Genomic DNA, 15,872 nt, shown 5'->3' with positions numbered 1-15,872 from the left:
TCTGGTCCCCATGCCTGGAATACTCTTATTCCTCATCTCTACCTCTGGGCTTCCCTGGCTTTCTGCAAGTCCCACCTTCTACAGGAAGCCTTTCCCAGTCCCTGTTAAGTATAGTGCCTTCCATCTGGTGATAATTTCCTATTTGTCCTGAATTGTTTAGACCTAGTTGTTTGCATGTGATCTCCCCTATAAGACTGTGAGCTCCCAGAGAGGATTGTCTTTGCTTTTCTTTGTATGCCCAGTACTTAACACCGTGTCTGGCACATAGCAGTCACTTAATAAATACTCCTTGCCTGACTGACTAATGCAATTTCAATGAATGCGTCTGCTTTGAACTAATTACATCCTCTGGACAACCAGAGAATAAGTTTTTAAAAAATTGGTTGAGGTTCATAGATGTGGCCCCACAGAATCCCTTGGTAATGATTCTGGAACCCCATGTGTGAAAGGGGTGTGCTCTTAGTATTACATATGTTCTAAGGCCCCTCCTAGTTCTGACATTCAGCCTCCTACAAGAAGGCTGAGTCAAAAGCATGACTAGACAATGGGTGGGGTACTGAACGGTTTGTCTAAAAGCCATAAGGAAATGAGGTCATCTAGGGCAGCTGGAGGGCTTAGGAGCAGAGGTGGATGATCTCAGTTCTAATCCAAAGGTTAGAATAATTGGGGCAGGGAAAGGGGGAGGACACACAAACATTGGCAGCAACAGGTATAGCAGAGGGGTGAGCACTACCTGGGGTGGTTTTGAAGGATGTTTTAAGCTATGCCTGTTCCCAAGTCTCTCCCCTATTATGGCGGTACCCTAACCTCTTAGTTTTTCTGAAAACCCCTGCTCCCTGCCCCCAGTTAGTATCATAGGATCTTGGGATTTGGAGCTGGAAGCAGGGATATGCTGGAGCCAGTTCAAACTGGTTCCCCAGAGTCAATTGCATTTATGTTCCAGAAACAGGCAAACACCACAAATCAGGGTTTGATTAATGTGCCATTGGTTGTCTAGATTTAAGAAAATTATAGAGAAAGTGTAATGCAGATTAAACTTAGAAGCATGTCATGCATATATCCATTCATCCATCCACCCATCCACCCATCTATCCATCCACCCATCTATCCATCCATTCATCCACCCATCTATCCATCCATTCATCCATCCAACCATCCATCCATCCATCCATCCATCCATCCATCCACCCATCTATCCATCCATTCACCCATCCAACCATCCATCCATCCATCCATCCACCCATCCATCCATCCATCCATCCATCCATCCATCCATCCATCCACCCATCCATCCATCCATCTACCCATCTATCCATCCATTCATCCATCCAACCATCCATCCATCCATCCATCCATCCATCCACCCATCTATCCATCCATTCATCCATCCAACCATCCATCCATCCACCTATCTATCCATCCATCCATCCATCCATCCATCCATCCATCCATCCATCCACCCATCCATCCATCCACCTATCTATCCATCCATCCATCCACCCATCCATCCACCCATCCATCCATCCACCATCTATTCATCCATCTATTCATCCATCCATCCATCCATCCATCCATCCATCCACCCATCTATCCATCCACCCATCCATCCATCCATTCCTGTCTGTCTGTCTATCCATCTATATATCTACCAATACACCCCTGGTGGAAGTGACTTATTTACAAACCCCCTATTTTACATAGGAGGAAACTGAGACTCCAAGAGGTTTACAATGCCTTCTCTGAGGTCACAGAGGAATAATAGGTATTAGAATCTAGTTCATCTGATTTCAGTGTACTTTTAGGGTGGACAACAAAGGTGATGGCATTATTTCCTTAAAGAAATAATTTCCTTAGTGTAAGTAGGTCTAATAGTCCTGAACACCCAAATTGCATATATTCTCTTCTCAGCTCAACTTCTTGAGAAAGCTGTCTACAATCCATGCCTTGATGTACTCTCCCATCTTATCACTAAGGATTTTTAGTGTTTCCTTTCTGTCTTCCACAGGCCTCATTTAAAAAAAGAACATGCATTTTAACATGTACATGCCAGTAAATATCTCATGTGCTGCCCACACAGGGGTGGAGTCTATCCCTATCCCCTTTACCCCACCCCAACAGGCTATCCTTTTGCACTTTTGAACTGTCACTGACCGTGGACATCACCCAAGTCTGTGCTTTTAAATAAGTAAGTTAGTGTCAGTCCCTGTCACCTGCATCACTAGTTGTCTTAATTTTGTTCTATCCCTTCCCTTTCACCTTCTCTCCCTTACCCACCCACTTCCAGACATAGGCTATAGTTTTATTTGATTCTTTGGGATTTTCACCCTGCCCAAGGCCACTGTGTCAAGAAGAGAGATGAGGGGGCAAGCAGGGTAGGTTTCAGAGAAGAAAAAGGGTGAACAGGAGACTGGAGGCCAAGCCTCTTGAGGAATCTTTGGGGAATTTTCCACCCTAAGTCTTTTGGCATTATCTTGGATCATTGTATTGTTGAGAAGAGTTAAATCTATCATGGTTGATCATCACATAATATTATTGATACTGTGTACAGTGTTCTCTTGGTTTTCTCTTTATTTTCTAACTTGAGATCAACTTCTATAAGTTCAGTTACCATTTCTATAAGGTTGACTCCCAGATCTATATATGTAGTACTAGTCTCTCCACTTTGGTTGTTGAGAACACTGTTGATGGCTCTTCTGACCTTTGAAGATCCCAGGGTCCTAACCTGGTTCCATACTCATTCACCTAAAATCAAATCAAGTGGATAAAGCACTGGGCCTGAAATTGGGAGGACCAGAGTTCAAATCTCACCTCAGACACTTACTGGCTATATGACCCTGGGCAAAGTCACTTAACCCCAATTGCATTAAAACATCTTGGGCCATCTCCAGTCATTTTGATATCTATCTTGTCACTGGACCCAGTTGGCTCTGTGGGAGAGAGTGAGGCTGGTGATTTTTCACAGCCCTGCCTCACTTAAATCCAATTCACTGCAAGTCGTGACATCATCCCAATGTCATGGTCCTCTTAGAGAATGAAGAAGAAACAACAACAATAACAACAGCAACTAAAATCAGGAAAGACTAAAACAACAGAGACAGAAGGAACAGAGGTGGCCATGTGTTCACAGTCCCATAGTGGCCAAGTGAGAGAAAGGCCCAAGGTTCCTCCCCTATCTGGAGACAAGCAATTCCTGTATTGTGCACCACCAGGAATAAGCCACCAATTGCCTATGAACATTTAGAATTGGACATCCCCTAAACATCTTTTTTTTTTTTTTTGGTGAGGCAATTGGGGTTAAGTGACTTGCCTAGGGTCACACAGCTAGTAAGTGTTAAGTGTCTGAGGCTGGATTTGAACTCAGGTCCTCCTGACTCCAGGGTCGGTGCTCTATCCACTGCGCCATCTAGCTGCCCCCCTAAACATCTTTTTAAAAAAATCTGTGAAAGTGAACTCTATGCTTTCCCTAAACTTACCCCTCCTCCAACCTTCCTTATTACTATCAAGGGCACCACCATCCTCCTCTAATCAGGTTCACAACCTTATTGTTATTTTTGACTTCTTTCTTCTACTCAGTGTCTTATATTCAGTTAGTTGCCAAATCCTTTTGTTCCCACTTCCACATCTTTAGTGTGTATTTCCTCCTTTCTAATAATTCATCCACAACCCTAGTTCAGACCCTCATGCTTAGATAAGAGGTATCAGACATGTGGGCCTAAATGTGGCCTACAACACTGCCCAAGTGTGCCCCAAACCAGATTAAAATGCAATTGGTGGGGGGGCAGCTAGGTGGCACAGTGGATAAAGTACCAGCCCTGGATTCAGGAGGATCTGAGTTAAAATCTGGCTTCAGACACTTGACACACACTAGCTGTGTGACCCTGGGCAAGTCACTTAACTTTCATTGCCCTGCAAAAAACAAAAACAAAAACAAAAAAACCCAAACAAAAAAATGCAATTGGGAAATATTTAACAAAATAAATAAAAATACAACAGGGCATAGATAATGTTAATATGTGGTTTTCTAAGTCAATGTGCAATGCACAGAGATCTTTACATATGATTTAGTGGTTCTTGTTTCTATTTGAGTTTGGCACTACTGACCAAGGCAATTGCAAGAATAGCCCAAATCTCTTTCCACTCTGAACCATCTTCTACATAACCTGACAGTGATTTTCCTAAAGTACAGGTTCAATCATGTCACTCCCCTACTCAAATAATTCCAGTAGCTCCCTCTTACTTTACATATCAAATATATTGGTATTTAAAAGACAAATACCAAAAATACCGGTATTTGAAGTTCTTTAAAACCTGGCCCCTGCCTATCTTTCCTGTCTCACACATTAACTCCCCGCCCCACCCCCCCACATCCCCATACTCTATGGTCCTGTCATATTGGCCTATTTGCTGCTCCTCACATATCATGCTCCATCTCTTATCTCCTCATCTCTGACTCTTTGAATACTTGGCTTCCATTGATTCTCAGTGTAGGCTCTACCTTCTGTAGCAGGGCTTTGACAGTCCTTCCCAGTGGCTAGTGCCTCTTAGCTACTTTGTAGGTGTCTTCTACCATAGAAATCTGTGTGAGTACAAGTCATCTCCCCCATTAGAATGTAAGTAAGGTCTTTGAGAGTAGGAGTTATTCCATCTTTGTCTTTTATTGTCAGCACTTAGCAGTGGAGCACCATCTGCCTGGCAAATAGTAAGTGATAAATAAATGCTTTCTGATTGCCATATTCTTGTTCAGAAAAACAACAACAGGGAAAGACCTATATCTTTAGCATAGATGAGTTTATCAGAGTAGGATCATGGGATTTGGGATTGGAAACCACCTTAGATATCATCTAGTGAAATTTACTCATTTTATAGAAAGAGAAAACTGAGCCCAGAGAGTGAAATGACAACTCTATACTATATCTCTCTACTTTTCATCTCTCATCTATCTGACTTACTTAAGGGTACAGGTTGTATGTTGCAAGGTCAAGATTTACACCTTTGTAATCTGATTTCAAATCCAGTGTCCTTTCCAAGAAGTGAGTTTGGAAGGCACAGATTGTGGATTTCTGTGAGGGGCATGAAACACAGTACCTAGCATGGGGATTATACATGATGACTGTTCAATAAATGTTTGATGAATGAATACGGAATTGGTAAGTTTCAATCTGGGTAGAGGAGGAGGCAGCTTATGAAGTATGACAGGACAAGCCTTGGGTGGCAGTTGAAGAGAAGGATGTGGTGTGAGATGGAATGTCTTCTTCCTTCAGGGGAAATTACAATTATGTCTCTTGTAGTCATTGTGTATTTAGTCAGTTAATAAACATGTATTAAGCACCTGCTATGCACCAGGCTCTGTGCTAAGCACTGGAGATGCAAAGAGGCAAAAGACAGTCCCTGTCCTCAAGGAGTTCACAATCTTATAGAGGAGACAACAAGCAAACAAATATTTACAAACAAGCTTTATTCTGTACGTACAGGATCAAGAGGAAATAATTAAAAGAGGGAAGGCACTAGAATTAAGAGGGTATAAAGTCTTCCTGTAGAAGATGGGACTGCTATCCTTTTAACACTAATATTCTTCTGGTGATGCTATATGATGGTGAGTCACAGAATACCACATTCTTTGAAGAATTGAAGTGGGGAATGACTCATGAGGCAAGGAAGAACTGCATGGGAGTCATGTAGCATGGTTACCAATGAAGAAGTATACAGAGATGTTAAGACCAGAAAAGGAGGTGAACTGGTTATGTAGTGAAAAAAAGGAACAACCTTTGGATATCTCACATGTTCCATTGGTATTCCTCCAATATAGAAATAGCTAGAGGATGGGTTCTAGCATGTTGGTGGGGGGCGGCGCCTCCATGGAAGAGTGACAAGAGGATATGGACAAGAGTCTGGAGGATGGGCTGGGATCACAGATACTTTGAAGCATCAAAGATGACAGTGATTTGATTCTGGGAGGCTACTCCCCTATAATACTCATCTGAGAGATGAATCAAACACAAAACCTACAGCTGTGGTTAGAACTGGTAACTTGAGGCAGGAAAGGTTAAGATTCATAATTACTGGCTCAAACACTTCATGATGATTTATGAATGCAAAGAACTTTATTAGATATAAGCTTGATTCCATATTTCTTAGCAGAAGGCATCACACATCTATTTCCAAAGGACTGTGAACATTTGCGACACCTAAAAGTAGTATATGCCAATCATGCATTTATTTACTTTGTAATAAGCATTCATATGTATCACAAAAAGTCTATAAACATATGTATCACAAAAAACTATAAACACTTATGAGAAAATAAAATATCAGATGAGGAGCAAAATGGGGTTTTCAAAAAGTCAAGGCAATATAAAGGGAAACATTATTGATTTGGTAATTATGGAACATGCTCCGCAACATGTACCCTTTTCTTTGTGGATTATAGCAAAGTCTTTTGCTAGTTTGACACTTAATGGCTTATTCGTGTACTGCAAATATACAAAATAAATCTGTGTACATAGTGAGACTATTAGAGTGTTTGATGTCCACGTGGAAAACGATTCTCTCTTTAAAACATGCCAGCAGCACAATAATGTCAAGAATAATTCATTTTTTTTAAAATGGAATTTTTCATGAAGTTAGTTTAAACCCGTTATGCTTATTAAAAGAATACAGCAGGGAGGGACTGAACTATGCCTGCTCAGAGAAACTGCTGCAACTATGATGAATGTACTGCACTCTCTGCTTCTCCCATCTGTTTTATTACTACACATATTGAGCAGCATTGTTTATTACTAAATGTTTCTCTCTTCTTCTAAATTTGCTTTCTGGTTATATTTTTAGTGATGGTTTTTCTAGATAAAGATAAGATCATTTTCATTGTGTCCTGTGTCTTTGATACAGAGAAGGTGGGTGGAGGCTGGGGAAGAAGGCTACCTAGAATCTAATTGGCTGGGAAATCTCATTTCTAACCTGATGGCCAAAGATCACTTGAGGATTCAGAGCTTTATGTTAATATTTTGTTAATATGGATTTTTAAGCTTTCCAACTTTACAGTAAAAAGCTAGTACTTTGAACCAGGACCCTTGTCCAAGATTAACACTCCTATGAGCTAATCTTTTTATCTTCCAGATAGCAGGTTGCTTTGAAAATATAGACTTCAAGCTTTCATCCCCCCCCCCATTCCCTGTTTCACTCTCCATGGGAGAGTAGGGAGAGGGAGTAAGGGTGGGGACCTCAGGAGATTAGACCCCCAAGCCAATTCCAGTGGATGGAGATAAGCATGGCAAGGAAAATTCTGTTCCACTTACTCCCCCTGAACAGAAGTGGAGAGAAGTGCTCCCCAGTCAAACTACCCTCCACAGTTATATTTGCTAGGTTATACATAGGTGAGGAAACTGAGACTCCGAGAGGGTCTTAAGCATCTTGCTTAAGGTCATATAGCAACAAAGCCAGGGTTAGAATAGAAGCCTGTGAATCCAAATCTAATTACTTTCCTCACTACACCACGTTGTTGAATGAATGTCATTTTGGCAAATTGACTTATAACCCAGCTGCTCAAAGAGTGCAGGAGCATTCAATTATTCATTCATTCATTCAACATTTATTAAGCACCTCATATATACAGGTCCCTCTATCAGGTGACAAGAAGGATACAAAAATAAAAAAGAGGCATCCATCCTATAGGTAGTCGGTAGAAAAGCCAAAACTTAGCACAGTGCCTGGCACATAGTATGCACTTAAATGCTATTTGTCTGACTAATTGAAGAGTTCCAACTCAGGTTCTCCAATTCCAAATTTAGTACTTTCCTCTCTCTCTCTCTCTCTCTCTCTCTCTCTCTCTCTCTCTCTCTCTCTCTATATATATATATATATATATATATATATATATATATATATATATATATATATCATACTGTCTCTGGACAAATGCCTGAATAACTTTGAATTAAGCTGCAGAGCAACCCCTCCAGTTCAACAATCCCTTTTCACCACAGAGAAACATTGACAAGTTGCCGTTTCATTCAATATTCAGTCATTTGGCAGACATTTATTAAACACCTACTGTGGAGGAGGCATCTTGGAAGGTACAAAGATAAATAAAAAAGGTTTCCTGGCCTCAATATAGTCTATCTAGAATAGGAGAGGAGAAGGGAGAAGATAATAAGGCATGTACATAGATAGAACATGTAGTTGGGGAGATTTGGTTCACATACCCAGACTATCTTGTATTTAAGAACTTTGTTATTAATTTTTATTTATTATTTTAGAGGGAACTAGGTGATTGGATAGAATGCTACAACTGGAGTCAGGAAGACATCAGGAGTTAAAATCCAGCCTCAGACACTTGCCAGCTGTGTGACCCTGGGCAAGTCACTTAAACTCTGTCTGCCTCAGGCTCTTCATCTGTGAAATATGGATAATAACACTATCTCTCAAGGTTATTGTAAAGATAAAATGATATAATATTTGTGAAGCATTTTTCAAACCTTAAAATGCTATATGAATGCTGGTTATAGTTAGCTATCATATTTATTTTCTATATATTTATACATGTACTTGTCTCTGCCATTAAAATACAAGCTTCTTGAGAATAGGGATTGTTGGGGGGGGGAGTTGGTATTTGTGTCTTCATCCAGAGCCCAGTACCAGTGCCTGGCACCTAATAGGAGCTTGAGAAATGGTTGTGGATTGATTCATTGACATTGTTAGGTGTTACCTGAATGAGAATTTTTCACTTGCTGGGATATACTATATATACTGGCACAGCCAAATGGATGAAGAATACCTACTAGCTAGATTATGCCAAGAAGTTGGATGGATACCCCATAGAGTTAGTCTGATTGATATCTTTTGGATAGGTGCTGCTGATGGATGATAAGATAGGCCCAGAACTGGATGAAAGGAGAAGGAGATAATGTTGGTTTATATTCTGAGAAATTTATGAAAGGGAAGATTTATGGACATGTCATATATTAAACAAGATGAGTAGGCAAGGATAGGGTTGTAGTCTGCTCTGGAGAAGGGAGTGCCCATATGGATGGGATACCTTTGAACTGCTGAGGCTAGTGACTGGCTACTAAGCTTGTGCCACCTAGGCAGGAAAGGTGACTTGGGGGAAATAGTAAGCAAATGTAGAAAACCATTAAGGTTCCTTCTGATTCTGAAATCCTGTGATTTTGTGATAATGCAGATAAATGTAAAGTCTTACAGTTGGGTTCAAAAACTCAACTATATAAGTACTAAATGTGGAAGACAACCCTAGACAGCAATTTTTCTGAAGAAGATGAGGGCAGGGGGGGGGGATATGATTTATGCTATGAGTGAAGGCTGGCTTAGCATGAATCTACAATGTAATTTGGGAGTCAAGAAGGTGAATGCAATCTTAATCTGAATCAAGAGGCATAGCATCCAGGAATATGGAGAAGATAATCATGCTACATTCTGTTCTGGTCAGACCACACGTGAATTATCATCTTCGATTTTAGGTGTTTGAGTATGGACCTTGATAAACTTGATAGTCTTCAGGGGAAAGCAATTTGAGTAGTGAAGGTGATTAAATTACTACAATCTCAGATTGATTGAATGAACTAGGATGTGTAGCCTGAACAAACCAAGATAGTCGTTTTCAAGATTTAAAGGGAAAGATGGATTAGATTTGTTCTGCTGGAATTAGGCAAAATTAAGAAAATCGTATACACAGCTAGGTGGTGCCATAGTGCATAGAGTGTAGGGCCTGGAGTCAGGAAGACTAATCTCCTGAGTTCAAATTCAGCCTCAGACACTGGTTGTATGACCCGGTGCAAATCACTCAACCCTGTTTGCCTCAGTTTCCTCATCTGTAAAATGAGCTAGATAAGGAAATAGCCAACCCCTCCAGTATCTTTGCCAAGAAAACCTAAAATGAGGTCACAAAGAATCATACATGATGGGGCAGCTAGGTGGCTCAGTGGATAAAGTGCCAGCCTTGGATTCAGGAGGACCTGAGTTCAAATCTGACCTCAGACACTTGACACTTACTAGCTGTGTAACCCTGGGCAAGTCACTTAACCCTCATAGCCCCACAAAAAAAAAAAAGGAAAAAAAAAGAATCAGACATGACTAAAAAATGACTGACTACACAATGACTACCACAATGTAAATAAAAATAGCAACAACCAAAAAAGTGAACTTTGTTTTTTCAATTCTATTTTATTTTATTTTCAGTTCTTGGTTCTCTTCCCACCTCCCCTTTTGCCACCCATTGAGAGAGCAAGAAAAACAAAACCTGTTACTGATATGGACAGTTAAGCAAAACAAATTCTTATATTAGCCATGTTTAAAAGAGAAAGAGAGAGAGAGAGAGAGAGAGAGAAGGAAGGAAGGAAGGAAGGAAGGAAGGAAGGAGAAAATATGTTTCAAATTTTACTGAGTCAATCAATGCTTTATCTGAAGGTGACGATCATTTTTCATCATGAGTCCTCTGGAACTGTGGTTGCTTTCATTGCGCTAATCAGTTCCAAAGTTTTTCAGAGTTGTTTGTCTTTATAATATTGCTGTCATTGTATAAATTATTCTAGTTTTGCTCACTCCATTCTATGTCAGTTCATATAAATCTTCTCAGGTGTCTCTAAAACCATCATTTTCATCATTTCTTATAACACAATAGTATTTCATCACATTCATATACTTTTTTCAGCTATTGCCTGGGTGATAGGCACCCCTCAGTTTCCAATTCTTTACCACCATGAAGAGTTGATACTTTCTTACATATGAATCATTTTCTTCTTTTCTTTGATCTCTTTGGGGTATAGACCTAGTAGTAGTATTGCTATTGATTGGTCAAAAGATATGTACAGTATAATAGTTTTTGGGGTATAGTTCCAAATTGCTTTTCAGAATGGCTCTACTACCTGCATTCACTCCTGTTTTCTCATAGGCCCTGGAGCATTTGTAATTTTCCTTTTTTTGTAGGGGAGGAGCACTTGCCACTCTGATAGGTTTGAGGTGGAACCTCAGAAATCTTGAACTCTTTGTAATCATAAGAATCGAGTTTTGCCAAGAAGTTCAAAGAAATGAGAATGCAATTTTCTTGCCTTTGCAGAAGTGAAGAACGATGGGTATCAAAAGTTACATATATTTTTGTCTGGAGTGGTGTTAGTTTTGTTGAACTGAATTTTTTTTTCTTTTTTCTAGTTTATTATAAGGAATGGCTCTCTGGGTAAAGGAAAAGAGATGTATTAGCAAATGAAGGTGATTTATAAACAAAAGATATCAATAAACAAATGATAGGAAGTTTTTTTTTAAAAGAAGATACCTGAGAAATATCCAAACTTGCCTCAGTTGAATTAAGTGGAAACATTTTTTCACATCCAGGGAAGCAGAAAGCGGAGGGGGGGGGGTTAATATGTAGAATCAGAGAATCCTGAGCATACTGGTTCCAGAGCCCAGAAGAAGAGGGTAGAGCTTACAAGGACGAAAAGTGGAAAGTCAGGAGGAAGAATTATTACCTACATAAAATGGGAATAATGGTATTTTCACTAGCATCACAGATTTGGAGCTTGGAGATCATCTAGTCCCACACACTCATTTTGCAGATAAGGAAATCAAGGCCCAGGGGACTCAGGTGATTTGTTCAAGGTGATAGACTACTTACCTTACTTGGTTCTGTTAACATCAAAGTGTTACAGAAAGTTGATTCGTTTTCATCATTAGCAACCACCAGCCCCCAATGAATGGAGTGTCCACAGGGGTCAGAGGTGTTCCTGAGTCCATGTATAACAGAAGTTACAGGTTAGTTAGAAAGGATTAAGGGCAGCTGGGGAAATAGTGGGATGAGCTCCTAGAATGGTTTTGTAGTGGGGAGATAGGTAAAAGTCATCTGCTCCTAGAACTGGGGTCAAGGGAAGTAAGTAGGAGAAAGGGTTTACCAATTCTCCCTCTCTGTCTCTCTCTCCCCCCACCTCCTTGTCTCCTTCCTTTCCTCTCTCTCTGTCTCTGTCTCTCTGCTCCCTGCCCCTCCCTACAGTGCTCTCCCCACTCCAAAGTCCTTCCATTTCAGAAGCCTTCAGCATGGGGGTCTTTCAAGCTTCCCTGACAAGGGGGACTAATTAAATCTTAACTGACACAGCACTAATTAGCTTCTTAATTACATGGAACCATATAATTAACTACACAGTCTACACTAATTGTTAATTAAGAAACCAGTCATCCCCCTCCCCACACTGATTCTCTCCTTTTCTCCTCCTTCTCCTCTCATACAAGGATTACTACTTCAAGGAGTCCAAGAAGAAGGAGGTAATATCTGGGATCAGGCTTGGTACCTATTAACTCCTTCCTGTGCCCAGTTGTAAAGCCCCCAAATCAGTGGGGGAAGATGGACAGTTCTTCCCTCCTATATTGGGCAACATTAATCTTGCCACTCCCCATCAGGTTCAGTTCCTTAGTTTTTAACCCTGATTCTTATCAGAATGGAATCCAACCCTACTACTCCTGAGCCTCTGAATTAGAGCCCACAATAATGGTGGACTCTGAAGGCTTTTCCATCTGTGCTAGTTAGGTCTGGGATTTCGATAAACAGAGGCAAAATTTCAGGGAACTTAGCTACAGGCAGTGGCATAACCACTGAACCTGAGAAGTAGCAGATGTGGAGAGGGGAGGAGAACCATGTGGTCCAAATGGTGGGAATTCCCAAGTCCCAGCTTTCTGGGATCTTTGCTGTTACTATGTTATTTGGATGGAGCAGTTCTGATGGGAAAAGGGAGTGCCTTTCTGGCAACCTCAAGTTAATTTTAGGGGGGCCCATGCTATCAGGGGAGTCCCATAAGGCTGTATAGATCTCTTATCTATATCAGTTTCCTGTATAGAAGTGGGACTCACCAGAATATCAGGTGGTTTCCTATGTAGAATTCTTTTGTTTGTTTGTTTGTTTGTTTGTTTTTGCAGGGCAATGAGGGTTAAGTGACTTGCCCAGGGTCACACAGCTAAGTAAGTGTCAAGTGTCTGAGGCTGGATTTGAACTCAGTTCCTCCTGAATCCAGGGCTGGTGTTTTATTCACTGTGCCACCTAGCTACCCCCCCCCATGTAGAATTCTTAAGTTCACTGTTCTTCCAGAGGGAGTCCCAGATGCCCATATAGGTCTCTAGGGTGAAAGTGGAATCTACTAGATTATTGAGGGATTCACCCTTTAGCAATGCATCATTTATTTCCCTTCTGTAGCAAGGGCATAGAATCTGATCCCCCTCCCTCCTCTCTCCCCTCTCCTCCCCATCCTTCTCTCCCCCTTCTTCTGTTTCTGTTTTTCTGTCTCTTTCTCTCTCTTTGTTTCATCACTCAACCTGAACCTATGCTGGCAGGTTGAGGATTACAAAGGTATTGGTCATGGCAACAACTAACTCTCAAGGTCATGATGGTAACCCTACTCAGTGGCTATATACTCCTGCTACTGTACACCTTAACACCTAAACTCCCACTTGTATGATTCCCATTTAACAAATCAGCCAGGTGAATAGCATTAAGTCTTCATCAGAAACATTTATGATACAGAAAGCAAAGCAAAAAGAATAACAGCATAACATTCTAGTCATAAACTGAGGATACACTTTCCCACTGAATTCCTCAGTTTCTGTGGGGGGATAAAATGGATACAAACTTATAGAACCATAGCTGTAAGAGGACACATGTATAGGGAACACATGTGCCATGGGCATCTCCCAGCTTGGTACTATAGGTCCTGATGGCTTTTCTTTCTCTCAGGAAGAGTCTATGCAATGACTCACTGATGGGCGGGGCTGCTTCTCTGCTGGCTGCTTGAATTCTTTCTTTCTTTCTTTCTTTCTTTCTTTCTTTCTTTCTTTCTTTCTTTCTTTCTTTCTTTCTTTCTTTCTTTCTTTCTTTCTTTCTTTCTTTCTTTCTTTCTTTCTTCCTTCCTTCCTTCCTTCCTTCCTTCCTTTCTTTCTTTCTTTCTTGCTTTCTTGCTTTCTTGCTTTCTTGCTTTCTTGCTTTCTTGCTTTCTTGCTTTCTTGCTTTCTTGCTTTCTTGCTTTCTTTCTTCCTTCCTTCCTTCCTTCCTTCCTTCCTTCCTTCCTTCCTTCCTTCCTCCCTCCCTCCCTCCCTCCCTCCTTCCTTCCTTGGACTATTGAGGTAGAACAAAAGGCAGAAACGCTTATGATCTGCCTGCGGAGTGTCTCCAGGCTAGTTCCCTTGGTTGGATTCCAAACAGTCTCTACCCCAAGCAGTATATGGCAGAGCAGAGGAAAAGAGGCAAAATGTATGAATTTGTTTTGCTTGACTATTCATATTTGTTATAAAATTTTTTTTGAATGGGAGTAGGGATAGGTTATAGGGCTCGAGGGAGCTGGGGTTCAGGAATAGGATTTCCCAGGGAAAAAAGAGAAGAGAACAGAAGTAAGGCAAAGAGGAATCACAGACAGGTAGGATGGGTTTGAAGGATATGCCTTGAATGTAAAGAAAAGCAAACTCTACATAATAGAGATCCATGGTTTCAGGTATAATCCTTTCCTTTTCTACTTACTTATATGGAAATACTCATTTTATGAAAGTCTGTCAAGTTCATAATTTCAAAAACCAGAATTAAAACCAAAAAGTTTTAAATTTTTAATTGTTTTAAATGGAAAACTTTTGTTTTTAAAAAAGGAAAGCCAAAACCTTTTTCTTCCACCAGTCAGCTCATCTAAGCAGCAGGTGGCAGTGTAACCTCTGAGGTCTCTTCCTAGACTTGACAGTTTCTCCCAAGATCAGCATTTAGCTTCAAGCTTTTCTATGAGCTCTAAGTTTAGTTTAGTCTAGATCAGCTCATTTCAGCTTAGCTCATCTTGGCTCAGCCAATGCAGCCCTAATATTCCAAAACAGTGTCTTTTCAGTTAAATGATTCAACCCTATCTAAAGGTGATAAATAAAAATCTAATTTTTCTCATCTACAACATAACTAGGCAATATACATTTGTCCCATAGTCACCAAACCATAAAAATCAGGGTTTCCCAGATATTATCTTTAAAGTCCTTATGTCAGTCGTATGTGAGTTAGACAATAGGAAGCAGGACACTTAGGACATCTTTATCCAAAGTGCCTTTTTTTCCCTTCTGGGGTTTCTTTCATTTTTTTCTCAATGTTTCTGCCACAACTATGCCTGTATAGTCTCCTTGTCCACACCTGAAAGGGGCACCCCTTTGTATTTCCAAGGGAGATCCAAAACACAGGATGTTTCTATGAGTCCAAAGGATGGAATAAGCCCCAAGGGAAATAATGAAACTCACTAGAGAGGGAAAGGGAATCATATAAACTATTTATAGGCATTATAGGTTTTATTCACCTGCCCTCATCAGCAGTATTCCCTTCTGCAGCCCAGACTGTTTCCTTAGAATTAACAAACTCCCACCTCACTTTACTCTTCTAATCCTGGTCATATTGAATCTCTAAGTGCTTAAAAATGAATACTTCTCTCCCCAAGAACCCCTTCCTGTTCTCTCATTCCCATCCACTTCAACCGTACTACACCAATGACTCACTCCAGCTCTGCTTACCCCTTCAACTGGGCCATCTGAGATTCCCTATCCATATATGTGTATATATATATATATATATATAATACAACAATAACTTCTTTCCATCTTTAGACCTCTTCCTTTCATGACCCTACCTTCTTTTGGAATTCATTGAGACCTAGCTTCCCCTGAATGACATGATATCCCTGGTCATCCTTTCCAGGACTGGTTGCACTTTTTCACATGTTGTCATTGTTCAGTCATTTCAGTCAAGCCCAACTCTCCCATTTGGGGTTTTCTTGGCAGAGATACTAGAGTCATTTGCCATTTACTTCTCCTCCTCATTTTACAGCTGAGGAAACTGAAGCAAACAGGGTTAAGTGACTTGCCCAGGGTCACATAGCTGG

Source organism: Dromiciops gliroides, chromosome 4 (assembly GCF_019393635.1).
Source record: "Dromiciops gliroides isolate mDroGli1 chromosome 4, mDroGli1.pri, whole genome shotgun sequence".
Taxonomy (NCBI): Eukaryota; Metazoa; Chordata; class Mammalia; order Microbiotheria; family Microbiotheriidae; genus Dromiciops; species Dromiciops gliroides.
Note: the sequence above shows the minus strand (reverse complement) of the source record.